We start from the raw sequence: 13,675 nt of genomic DNA on the forward strand, positions 1-13,675 counted from the left end.
TTAAAAAAAATAATCATTTTTTACGATAGTTTTCCATACGTTATAAGCATTACTCAAATCCTGCCAAAGTTTTTTGTTGTTTACAGTGTTCTCTTGAATACATTGTAATTTCCCCCCATTCCTTCTTAAAGTTCTTCTCTTCCTGGTTTCTGATTTCCCCGGCCAATTTAGCCATTTCAACAAAGTCCATCATCTTCATCAGTCATTTGTCTCTGGTTGGGACTTTATCTTCTTTCCATCTCTGGGCCAGTAGTATCTGCGCTGCTGTCATTGCATACATAAATAATCATTTCTGCTCCTTTGGTATCTCTTACGTTTTCTAGTTGGATTGAATCTGATTTGATGGAGGGAAACGTATTTATCCATGAACTACAAGATCAATATGGATTGTGACTAATGTTGTGTGAGTTTGGCTTCTAAAACCAGCAGTGGGAGCGCACTGGATAGGCAGTAAGCAGGGATGTGAGCAAACCCTTAGTTCAGCCATATGAAAGAGGACTTTTAGTTAAAGGTTGACTTGGAAAAAAATTGACAAAATTCTCTTAAGAAATGGTGCCACTCTTTTCAAATGTGAGAAGACGGCGATATAGTAAGTGCGGGTTGACATTTCAATAAAGCAACACATTTATCTTCATCAGCCATAGCAAACAGGTTTTTTTTTCTATTTTTGTTCTTGAAGAAATGTTCAGATAATTTTTAAATATCACAGATAGTCTGTTATCTCTGGCGCCGAGACTTACACCTTCTTTCAGATTAATTTTATTTTGATGGGATGCTCTTTTACAACAGGTAGCTCTTGCTGTGCATGAGAATGCCAAGCAGTTTTACCTTAGCAACTGCAGGTATTGTTTTTTTGCCCAGTGATGTTGCTTAATATTACTCGAAAGCCTCCCCGTTAATTCGCTGAATGTCATTTTCAAAGCAAAACACAGCACGTCTCTTGTGGAAACAAGCAAGCAAGCAAAAGCTAGAATACTAGCAGAGGTGGTTCATCCCAATTCATTGCTGCTGTGCTGCCACCTCTGCCAGCACTGACACTATGCCACCTTGCTCCGCTGGCACCGCTGCCCGCCCTGCCTCTTCTGCCACTGGGAAAAAAGCGGGGGGGGGGGGACACACAGAGCTAAAACAGGCTACAGAGACAGAGTGATTTTTGCAACTACGTAATGTTAAAATAATTTTGAATTATGGCGCTGGAGGAGACTCTTGAGAGTCCCATGGACTGCAAGAAGATCAAACCTATCCATTCTGAAGGAAATCAGCCCTGAGTGCTCACTGGAAGGACAAATCCTGAAGCTGAGGCTCCAATATTTTGGCCACCTCATGAGAAGAGAAGACTCCCTGGAAAAAACCCTGATGTTGGGAAAGATTTAGGGCACAAGGAGAAGGGGACGACAGAGGACAAGATGGTTGGACAGTGTTCTCGAAGCTACTAGCATGAGTTTGACCAAACTGCGGGAGGCAGTGGAAGACAGGAGTGCCTGGCGTGCTCTGGTCCATGGGGTCACAAAGAGTCGGACACGACTAAACGACTAAACAACAACAATGTTAAAATCGTATTGTTGGAATCACATCGAGATATTTGCTCTGCTCAAGGCATGACGACTTTCAGCAAAATCCAGGGGGGGAAGAGACTGATAAAGACAAGAAGAGATCTCAAGAACAGAATAAATCTCCACACAGGAAGAATAATGATACAGTATGATATCTTCACTTGTAGTGTTTATAAATTACTTAATGTGCTAACACAAATAGAAGTCAAAAATATTGCAGCTGGTGTACAGTGGTACCTTGGTTTACAACCATAATCCGTTCCGGAGGTCCGGTGGTAAACCAAAACAGGTTGTAACTCAAGGCGCGCTTTCGCCAATGGGGCCTCAAAAAAAAAATGGTTTGTAATCCAAAAAAAAGGACATGCACTTCCGGGTTTGACATGGTTGTAATCCAAAACGGTTGCAAACTAAGGTACCACTGTATAAGGGATTAATATTATGACGGGAAGGTAATTGAAATTACTAAGATTTTGGAACGCATCGTCAAACCAGCAGTCCCAGCATGCGGAGGGCCATCTAAATTATATACTGTAATTTGGTATCGGAATGATTTGTATTTGTATTTTAATTGGCATTGTTATAATGAGGCTTTGTTACAAAATTGGATATAAAAAATATTATCCAGAGAGAGAGAGAGAGAGAGAAATGATACTGATTTTGGGTGAGAACTTGAGAGATCTTTCAAAAACCACTTGAGCCCTCTTGCATTCCCTGAGATCTTGTGAGACTTTGGTGAGACTTTGTGAGACCCCACAGGAAATCGGTGTTAATCTGTCACCGGCAGAGGCAAGTGGGTGTGTGGACCCTCCAGGGGCTTCTGCCACCTGAGGCTTCACCCTGCCTCCTGGGTGGGCCAGCTCTGAATGCGTTGTGTGTTGGCATCTATTTGTCTCAGGAGACAATGGAATAATTTGCATTCCAGGGTAGAGTGCAATTCAAGAGGAGGTGGCACTCCTACCACCTTCGTTCTGATAAACAGATTTTTCAGGTTTTGCATTGCTTCAAAAACTTTAGGTCTTGTTTTGCACTGCTGCTGTTCATATTTTATTTGATGATTGCAACTATTGTTTTATTGTACTTTTATATGTTGTTATTTGTTGCTTAGAAGACTTTGGGGGGTTATAAGCAGCAAAAAGAAACCGATAAGTCAAACCCTTTAAAAAGAGATATGTTTAAGAAGAAACAGCAGTTGGCTTGGGACCCTAAAACCAGAAGTGCATCTCCCAAAACTGTCCTGCAAGTGCTTTGAGATTTACCAAGGAGGTCCTGTTAGAAGTCCACTTGATTGGCACCTGAAGTAGCAGCTTCTTAGTAAAAAAAAAGGGGGGGAGGTAAAGGTAAAGGTAAAGGACCCTTGGATGGTTAAGTCAGTCAAAGGCAACTATGGGGTTGCGGTGCTCATCTTTCAGGCCAAGGGAGCTGGCATTTGTCCACAGACAGCTTTCCGGGTCATGTGGCCGGCATGACTAAACTGCTTCTGACACAACAGGACACTGTGACAGAAACCAGAGCACATGGAAACACCATTTACCTTCCCCACCATAGTGGTACTTATTTATCTACTTGCACTGGCATGCTTTCAAACTGCTAGGTTGGCAGAAGCTGGGACAGAGCAATGGGAGCTCACTCCATCACGGGGATTTGAACCGCCGACCTTTCGATCGGCAAGCCCAAGAGGCTCAGTGGTTTAGATCACAGCGCCACCCACATCCCTAGCTTCTTAGTAGTGACGCCTTGGCTTCTGAATGCTCTCCCTCCTGAAATTATATAGGCACAGATGCTGGACAAGTTCCAATGGCAGGTATAGATGTGTCTTTTTCAATGGGCCTTGGATCAGCAGAAATGATTTATGAATATCTAAATAAAAGGAGTCGTTTTCCTTTTAAACTGTGGTTTATGCTTACCAGTATATTCTGTAGTCTTGTATTTTTTGCCTTTGAACTTTAACTCACTCTATGACCATTGGGTTGAGCGTTGAATATGAATAAAAGAAACAAAAGAAATATATGCGGGGATCCTAGGACGTGAAGGATCTTTTACATCACTTTCAATGGGCTTGCATGCAAGAAATTCAGTTGATTTGGTTGTTCCATTTATTTTCATCTTTAAAACATTAGTCATTTTGTTATTCATTTGTTGATATCCCATTATTTTCTATCATTTCTATCATTTCTGCTATTCCCATTTGTTTCCTTTTCTAGGGTTGCCATATTCCCAAAAGTAAAAATCTGAAGTTGCACAAAGTTGTTGAGCTTTAGGGGGAAACATCTCCCCCCAAAAATGAAGTTTGGGGGGCTTTGGGGGAATGTTTTTAAGCACCTTGCTTGCCGGGTTCTCCTCAACATTTTGCCAATTCAGCAAAATTCCACCCAGACATCATTTAGCAGCCTGATTCCCGGACGTGTCTGGGACAACCCAGATGTACGGCAGCCCTAGCTTTTCTGCTGCTTTCAGCAGGATTCCCAACTGCTCTTCTGCTGCTTATAATATTTGTGTTTTCCATCCAACTGCCATGAGACTTCCAGACATTTTCCTACTGCTCCAAGCCTCCATCCGAATCTACTCTCCCTTTTTTTCAGCTTCCAGAAGTACTATTAAAATGCTAATACCGTCCCTCTTTTTCCATTATCGTAGGGAACAATGTAAAGAAAATACAATGAAGTCATCACTTTAAAAGATTATTGTTGGTTCATAGGCAGTGTTTGAAACTCCCATTGTTGCAGGCGCATTTTGCGACAGGGGATTTCATCAGTGCGAGCTATTTCTGAGCTCTGGGCGCAGTACTGCACCTAAGATTTCAAATCAAAACTGCAAAGCAGAAGGAAAGGAGGACCTTTTTCTGCCTCCCCACTTCCAGCTACTCTCTGAAGACTGGAGAAGAGACCCTCTTAAGAATATTAGGGGGTGGGCAGGGGAAGGACTAGACCGTGTGAAAAATGAACATAATATTTTAGCTGCAGTCATTTTCAGTTTTGTATTCTTGTTTTTTTTTAAGGCACCTAGATGGTCCATTGTTGTGCCCATAACCTTGGTTTAAGGTGCCATTTAGATCCTAACTTTCATATCTCTGTTTCTAACACTGTTCATAGTTATTCACTACAAGGGTCAAAGTGACTTAGAAATTCATAACCATACAGCTACATCAGAAAAGAGTATGACATCTGCCTTCATAAAAGGCTCTGGGCAGTTGAAAAAGCTTCTGCATCTGCAGCGGTCTCAGTTATGATAGGAAATGCCTGGAGCTCCCCAGGAAGCTATGGAGATTATACTGTTAATACTTGTAGGGTGTGTGACTGCTTATAAGGGGATTACAGACGTCCTAAAGACTTTTAGGAATGTGAAAAGGAAGTGGTCAATGAGAGCATTGTGCACTCTGTGAAGCACAGGAAGTGGTCAGTGAAGGCATTGTACACTATACAAAACAGAAGAAGTGGTCAGCAAAGGTGGGTTATTAGGTTATTGTTTTTATTTTGATTATATATATTGTGGTTTTATACAGCGGTACCTCAGTTTTCTAACATCTCCGTTAATGAACGTTTCGGTTTTCAAACACTGTAAACCCAGAAGTAAATGCTTCTGTTTTTGAACATGCCTCGGTAGTCAAACAGCTTCTGCTGAATGTATATGTTATTTTTCTCAATTTTCTCTATTAAATTTGCAGGCCACCCTTTGCGCCTCGGTTTTCAAATGTTCCAGAACTTGAACAGTCTTCCGGAACGGATTTCGTTTGAAAACCGAGGTACCACTGTAATGTGTAGAACAGGCACCCCCAACCTGCGGCCCTCCAGATGTTTTGGCCTACAACTCCCATGATCCCTAGCTAACAGGACCAGTGGTCAGGGATGATGGGAATTGTAGTCCAAAACATCTGGAGGGCCAAAGGTTGGGGGTGCCTGGTGTAGAAGAATTCTCCTCATGTTCTGCCATCTTTACACTGTGCATTTCCTTCATTCCTGCTGTCTCTCCTTGGCAGTTCCTGATAGGGGCGAGAATAAGAGCAGTAAAATTATTTGAAGAAAGACATGAGCTAAGTTATAATACAGATTGCAGAGAGTGTGGGATGTCAGAACTATAGATGTTTTTGCCAGGTACACATTTCTTCTCTCTTTCTGTCATTTAAGCAGATCCATTCTACACAAGTTGACAATGTAAGGTTATTCTGCAAAAATGTACCATAATGTATTTTTCTTTCTTTGCAATAAGAAAAAATGAGACTGATATTCTCTCTTGCTGCCTTGTATTTTTGATTATATATAGTTCTATCCTGAGCTGCGCCACAAAAGACATAAGAATAGAAATGAAATACAATGAATGAGATGCAAAGTATCAGAACATGCCACTGATATTTCCTGAAGCATTTGCCAACAGTGTTGAGATGGTCATTATATTCAGTCTACAGAAATGCACCCTTTCCAGTCCTTTTTAAATTGGCTTACTGACATCTTCATTTATGTCAATTAAGCCTGCAAACTTTTCCTTACGGCAGTTTTCATTTGCTGTTCTGTCACCTCTGAAGACTCTGAATACTATGAGAAACGTATGGAAGACAATCAAACCAGGCGAAATTGCAGGCAGTGATCCTTGAAATCATGTTTTGCCTGAAAGCACTTTCTGTTATGAGTTATAAATTTGCACGTCCAAAGCTTATGGTATTTCCCTTTCTCCGACATTACTTAAATAGAAAAGACCCATAGATGCTAATCGGTTCCAATAAGTTAAGGAAAATCTCCGAGGTTGGTCATCTATTTACACGAATACCTATGGTGGCAAACAAACATAAAACCTCGGCGTCAACAACTATGTTCAGAATTAGCATGCAATTATTTTCTCCTCATCAGCAATAGATGCCTGCAAAACATTTTCCATGTGTCACCTATGGAGGGGGCCTTCCTGACTACAATGAAGCTCTAACCAATCCACATCCAATTTCGGTAAACATTCCCAGTACTTGACATTCTTCCTTGAGCTTGACAATGCTTGGTGATAAGACTTCACTAGATAAACCACAGAAAACAAGGGGAAGAGGGAGGGAATTACAGTTTTCAATAGGAATATTCATTTTGAACTGAGCCACTAGCTGTTGGTGCATTGCGAAGCATGAGTACCATTCATAGCTGGCTGCACCAACACTGCAACCCTCAAATGACTGGTATCAATCTCCAATATTTCTTCTGTTTCCATACTGTATGCACTTTTAAGGGGCCCGTGACATGGGTGGCGTTGTGGTCTAAACTAAGGTTACCAGACGTCCCCATTTCCCGGGGACAGTCCCCAGATTTACAAATGAGTTCCCTGACAAAATCTATATATTTAGTAGGAAGTTGAAAAGTGTCCCCGGATTCACTGAAAAAAATCTGGTAACCTTAGTCTAAACCACTGAGTCTCTTGGGCTTGCCAATCAGAAGGTTGGCGGCTTGAATCCGCATGACAGAGTGAGCTCCCATTGCTCTGTCCCAGCTCCTGCCAACCTAGCAGTTCGAAAGCACACCAGTGCAAGTTGATAAATAGGTACCACTGTGGCGGGAAGGTAAACGGTGTTTCCGTGCACTCTGGCTTCTGTCACAGTGTCCCATTGCACCAGAAGTGGTTTAGTCATGCCAGCCACATGACCTGGAAAGCTGTCTGTGGACAAACACCGGCGCCCTCGGCCTGAAAGCGAGATGAGCGCCATACCCCATAGTCGCCTTTGACTGGACTTAACTGTCCGGGGGTCCTCTGCCTTTTACCTGCCATTTTACCTGCACCAACACTGCAACTCTCAAATGACTGGTATCACTCTCCAATATTTCTTCTGTATTCATACTGTATTCACCTTTAGGTATATGATGGTTCTGAATCCTGCTTCATGTACATTCCATCAGTACATTCCATTTTGGCCTCTTTTTATATCATTCAACTAGTGCTTTTTTCCCTCTGGGTACACATACGCCTAAACATTTTGTGAATCTTTGTACTTTTGTCCATTTACTGTATTTATTTTCCCCAAATTGAACTATATTGGTGGTTTTCTTGAATCAAAATGAGAGTACCCCTAAACATTTTTTTTATAGAAAAAAGCACTGCATTCAGCACTTGTCCTACTCAAAGCAAACCCATTGAGATTAATGGACCAACTTCCTTAGTTTCTATGGGTTTACTACTAGTGAAATTTAGTTGAGTACCACCCAGTGGTCCAGATTCAGCTAATCAGTCCTGCTAGTAGAAGTTCACAGAAGGACTTTCACTAGTCAACAAAAGGACTCGAAAAAATTGGCTGGGTGTTTGAGAGAACCCCGGAGAAATGTGTGGGAGGAGGAGGAGAGGCAATTGTTCCATCAGGAAAGCAGAAATGCTTTTGCTCGTGAAACAATCTCAGCACTTTGGTGAATTACCCCCATTTTGCACCACCGCCATTTGTTCCTGCACTTGTTCTCCAGATTTATTTGTGTGGTTTTTTAATAATAATTTTTATTAATTTTCAATTATAATCCAATAATAGCCTCAGTACACCCATTCATAATACAATCAATAATATCAGTCATTCAAATACCCAGTTATATAATTTAGATGAGGTGGGCCCCACATGTACTAGAATTGATGATTTGATGATTTTCTTTATTTCTGCGTTCCAAAATCTTATTGATTTCAATTACATTCCAGTCATAATAATAATCCCTTATACAACAGCTGCAATATTTATAACTTCTATTCATGTTGACCCATTAAATGATTTATAAAACTACAGGTGAGGCTCCAGTTCTATTTGTTGTATAAAAGGTAAAGGGACCCCTGACACTTATGTCCAGTCGCTGATGACTCTGGGGTTGTGGCGCAAATCTCGCTTTACTGGCCGAGGGAGCCGACGATTGTCCACAGACAGTTTTTCCGGGTCATGTGGCCAGCATGACTGAGCCTCTTCTGGCACAATGGAACAACGAAACCAGAGCAGCACATGGAAATGCCGTTTACATTCCCGCCAGAAGAAGGTACCTGTTTATCTACTTGATGTGCTTTCGAACTGCTAGGTTGGCAGGAGCAGGGACCAAGCAACGGGAACTCAGCCCATTACAGGGATTCAAACCGCTGACCTTCTGATCGGCAAGCCCAAGCGGCTCAGTGGTTTAGACAACAGTGCCACCCATGTCCCATTTGTTGTATAGCCATTAGGATTTGTCACTTTCCTCTTCTGGACTTTCCAACGTAACTCCGCCTGTGATGTTGCCCTTGAGGTTTTCGGAATTGCTATGCTATAGTTAAATGCACAATGTTTTGCTGCCGTTCTTAATTTCATTTATTTTATCATTTCATTTCATGATGCATTTTGTGGTTTTTATATTGTACTTTTTGGTCGTGAATAGCCCTGAGATCTATGGATGAAGGGCAGCATACAAATTTATATAACAACAACAACAACAACAATATGAATAAATATTTATTGCATGGTGATGATAATAATTATTGTTTTATTTTTTGTACCCCACCTTTCTGACAAGGTTGCCACAGCCACAATGCAATGATGTCACATTTTATCAGTTAATCTTTTCAAATAAGCATTTTATTATTTTTTAATTGCAATTTTGTCTCATTTTAGGAAATCATTAATTTTCCTGTCCGATTTAAAGCAAATACCTTCTGCTTCAGACAATGCCACTATCAGGTGTTCTTTCCATTGTTTCAACACTGAACTGACATAACACATTATTGTAGTACTAGTTTTTTTAGGATGTCATCACTGTAGAAAGTCCAATCACAATTTTAATCAACACATTTAAAAATTATAAGTGGGGAGGGAGGGCCAATCTGGCAAACAAAGTTATGTTAGGCTGCCCTCTGCTGGAAATATTCCAGGTTTGACACATGAAAGAAATGTATTTATCAAACCAGCAAAATACAATTTGTTTTCATTTGTAGGCAATTAGATACAAATCCAGAATATCAGTAATGGCCAGAAAGGCTATAAAATACTTTCTTTAGAGGGCTACAATTTAATAAAACTTAATCTGTTGCAAAAGCATGAACAAGTATATCATGAACTACAGTGGTACCTTGGTTCTCAAACTTAAATCGTTGCAGAAGTCTGTTCCAAAACCAAAGTGTTCCAAAACCAGGGCGCCCTTTCCCATAGAAAGTAATGCAAAATGGATTAATCCATTCCAGACTTTTTTTAAAAAAACCTAAAACAGCAATTTAACATGAATTTTACTATCTAACAAGACCATTGATCCATAAAATGAAAGCAATAATCAATGTACTGTACTATAAAATAAATAAGACAGTATTGTAGATGGTAAAAAATATATATATTATATTTTCTTACCTGCACTGATGATAGTCATTGTTTGGATGGGGGGCTTTTATCCATTTCTGCAGTCACACAGTCAGTCAATCAGTAGCTGAACTGAGTTCCACACAGTCACAAAAACAAAACAAAAAGAACCTCAAAATCAAAAGCACAAAATAAATAGCAAAGACTGACAGACCTCAGCATAACACTCAAAACGGAAGTGTGGCACTCAAAATGGAGCACATTTGGCTTCTGAAAAATGTTTGTAAACTGGAACACTTACTTCTGGGTTCGCAGTGTTTGGGTTCCATGTTGTTTGAGTACCAAAGCGTTTGAGAACCACGGTACCATTGTAATTCTACTGGTCTCTGTAGCTCAGCAGGTGGTGAAGACAGGCCTCTTGTGAATCATAAAATCAGAGCTTTCCAAACTTTTCATGTTGGTGACACATGAAGATTAAGTGACACATGACACATTAAGATATACATCATTTGGAGACACAGTAATTCAGATTCAAACTGGAGGTTAACCAACCCATTTCCAGCCCCGGGAGGAGCAAGCGAGCGTTTGCACGACACACCTATACACACTGCAGGTGTCACAACACACAGTTTGGAAAGCTCTGCATTAAATGAAGTCTGGACTCAGCATCACAGGGGAGCAACTGGTGACCTTCAAGAGAGCCAAGGCTACATGGGTGACCCCAGTTCCCTCACACCAAGTTTTGAGTTAGCAGCAGAAGAAATCCTACTTGAGAGCCAGTGTGGTGTAGTGGTTAAGAGCGGTAGACTCGTAATCTGGGGAACCGGGTTCGCGTCTCCGCTCCTCCACATGCAGCTGCTGGGTGACCTTGGGCCAGTCACACTTCTTTGAAGTCTTTCAGCCCCACTCACCTCACAGAGTGTTTGTTGTGGGGGAGGAAGGGAAAGGAGAATGTTAGCCGCTTTGAGACTCCTTAAAGGGAGTGAAAGGCGGGATATCAAATCCAAACTCTTCTTCTTCTACATTTTTAACATTATGAAGTTTCTTTGTAGAAAGGTAAACCTATGCTTTCTACCTCCCTCAAACCCACATAAGCTACTCCAACCCCTTGTTCAACATCTTGTTGAAACATCTTTGTGTCTTGCCAAATGCGAGGTGGTTCTTTTTATGAGATTTAGAAGCAATACAAACAGAGGTGAGAGAGAAGATTACAGATTCTATTCCAAACAGCAAGCATTCAATACATTACCAAGCACTTCGATCTGCCATTGGGAAGCCCTCAAGAAGTAGCAAACTGAAAAAGTCTCAAAAACATAAACACAAAATAAATAGCAAAAATAAAAGTGCCAAAGTTAATCAATTCCAGAAGTCCATTTGACTTCCGAAATGTTCGAAAACCAAGGCGCAGCTTCTGATCGGTGCAGGCGCCCCAGAAACAATAGCCGACAACTGCACTGGATGTTCGTACTTACCTCTGGTCGTACTTACTTCCGGGTTTTCAGAGTTTGGGAACCAAGGCGTTTGAGTACCAAGGCATTTGAGAACCAAGGTACCACTGTAAAATAAAATTAAGATAATCTCTCACCTCTAAATTCAGCATTGTTTAATTTTGCTCAGGTTAAAAAAAATAGAAAATAGTAAACCATATAAGTAAAATATACTTTGGCGGGCAGCAGGGGGTAGCTTTGGTGGGCGGTGGGGGCCTTGGCAGCAACAGGGGGCATCATTTTCTGTTTTGGCCCCAGGGGAAAAATGTGCTGGGTTGCTCCTGATGGTGGGATAGATAGATGGCTATTAGCACTAAATCTGAAATGTGTTATAAAGCACGAAACAAACCGCTGATATAACCACTGGTAGGATGTCTCAGATCAAATTTAAAGGAAGTTCAGATATGGTGTTCTCTATTACATAGGTTAAAGCAGTGCTTTTTTCTGGGGGGTGGGAGGGCACAGGGGTACACATACCTCTAAACATTTTGTAGATCTTTGTACTTTGGTCCATTTACTGAATTTATTTTCCCCAATTTGAACAATAAAATGGTGATTTTCTTGAGTCAAAATGAGAGTACATATTTTAATATAAAAAAGCACTGTCCCTACCTGGAGATGTTAGGGATTGAACCTGGAACCTCCAGCTTGTGAAACAGATTGCCTAATGCTGTGTATTATGCATTTCATATTGTATTTAAAAGGAGATTAGGGTGGTTCTCTTAGAAATCAAGATAATCTGAAATGGAGATATGAATATGAACAGAGATGTTTCAACAAGATGCTTCAGACAATCAGGTGCCTCAAAGTTCTGAAGAACTTTGAAGACTGAGGAGCAGTGTCCAGGTAGGTGGGTTGTCAAGGTAACAGGGACCTGCCCTCCTTTGTGACATCTTTTTCAATTCTGGCGTAAAGGTCACAAACCAGAGGTGTCCAGTCCAGGAGTCAGGAGTGGTAGGAGCAGTGTGAGAATGTGTCCATGGGCGTGTGAGAGAGGAGAAGAGGATTTATATTTTGTTTTGATATTTACACATTTTCATCCATCTTTTTATTTAATGCTTCCCATAGCCTTGTGTGTTTTTAGACTGATATTTAGGGGTAGGGGTTGGAGTAGCTTACGTGGGCTTTACAGAGGTAGAAAACATAGGTTTTGGTTGTGTGTGTTAAATTACCTTTCTACAGAGAAACGTCATAACGTTAAAAATGTAAGTAGGATTTCACTGGGTTAAAGACATCACTTGAAAGCTTGCCATGTATTACATTATATAAATAAAAGCATTGCATTCGTTCCTCGACATGCAAGCAAAGCTGGATGGCAAAGTTGGATGAAGACTATTGCAGACAGCAGATGGCCCTGTTTTCAAATACATTTCTACAGGCGTTTAACAAAACACAGTTATTTCTCTTTGGCTGATTTTTCATAGTAATGACTTTACCATTTGGCTTTCGATTAATTTTTTTCCAAAAAAAAAGTGTCCTCATTTGCAAAGCTGTTTGCATTCTAATTATTTGAATACTCTAGATTGATGCTACTGATATATAGAGAAGCCAGTCCCCTGAAACAGCCCATGGTGGTCTTGCCCTTGTAGAAGGGTTGTGGGTGAGTCAGAAAGTTGGCTGAAGTTCTCCTGTGCAGATAAACAAGCTTCCAGTTCCAAAGAGGTGGAATGTGCCCGCGTGTATTCCCTGTGAATATTGGGTAAATACTGTGTTCCGTCTACATTCCTGTGCTCTTCTCTTCTTCTTCTCTTTGGCGATCACTCGTAGCCGAGTAAGATTCTCTTCCATGAACACGGTCTTAACAGTGAATCAACAAGTGACTGTGGAGGCCAATTTTGGATCCACATGTCCTTCCACAGTGGGGGCATAGGTTTCTGGGCGGGAGTTGATCATGCCAAGCGTGCCTTCTTCTTAGCATGTTTCTCCCTTTCATTCAAGAGTTTGAGCTTCTTCAAAGCCCGTGACACCTTTGGTAAAAGGCTGTTCCCCAATTGGAGCGCTTGCAGGCCAGTGTTTCCCAATTGTTGGTGTTTATACTACATTTTTTTAAAAAACTGCCTTGAGAGAGTCTTTGAACCTCTTTGTCGACCACCAGCATTTCACTTTCCATTTTTAAGTTCCGAATAGAATAGTTGCTTTGGAAGATGATAATCAGGTATCCAAACAACTTGACCAGTCCAGCGAAGTTGATGTTGAAGAATCATTGCTTTGACACTGGTGATATTTGCTTCTTCCAGTACAGTGGCATTAGTTTGCCTGTCTTTCCAAGTGATGTGTAAAATTTTTCTGAGACACCGTTGATGGAATCTTTCAAGGAGTTGCAGATGGCGTTTAGAAGTGGTCCATGTTTTGCAAGTGGGACGCGGGTGGCGCTGTGGGTAAAACCTCAG

Source organism: Podarcis raffonei, chromosome 11, assembly GCF_027172205.1.
Source record: "Podarcis raffonei isolate rPodRaf1 chromosome 11, rPodRaf1.pri, whole genome shotgun sequence".
NCBI classification, from domain to species: domain Eukaryota; kingdom Metazoa; phylum Chordata; class Lepidosauria; order Squamata; family Lacertidae; genus Podarcis; species Podarcis raffonei.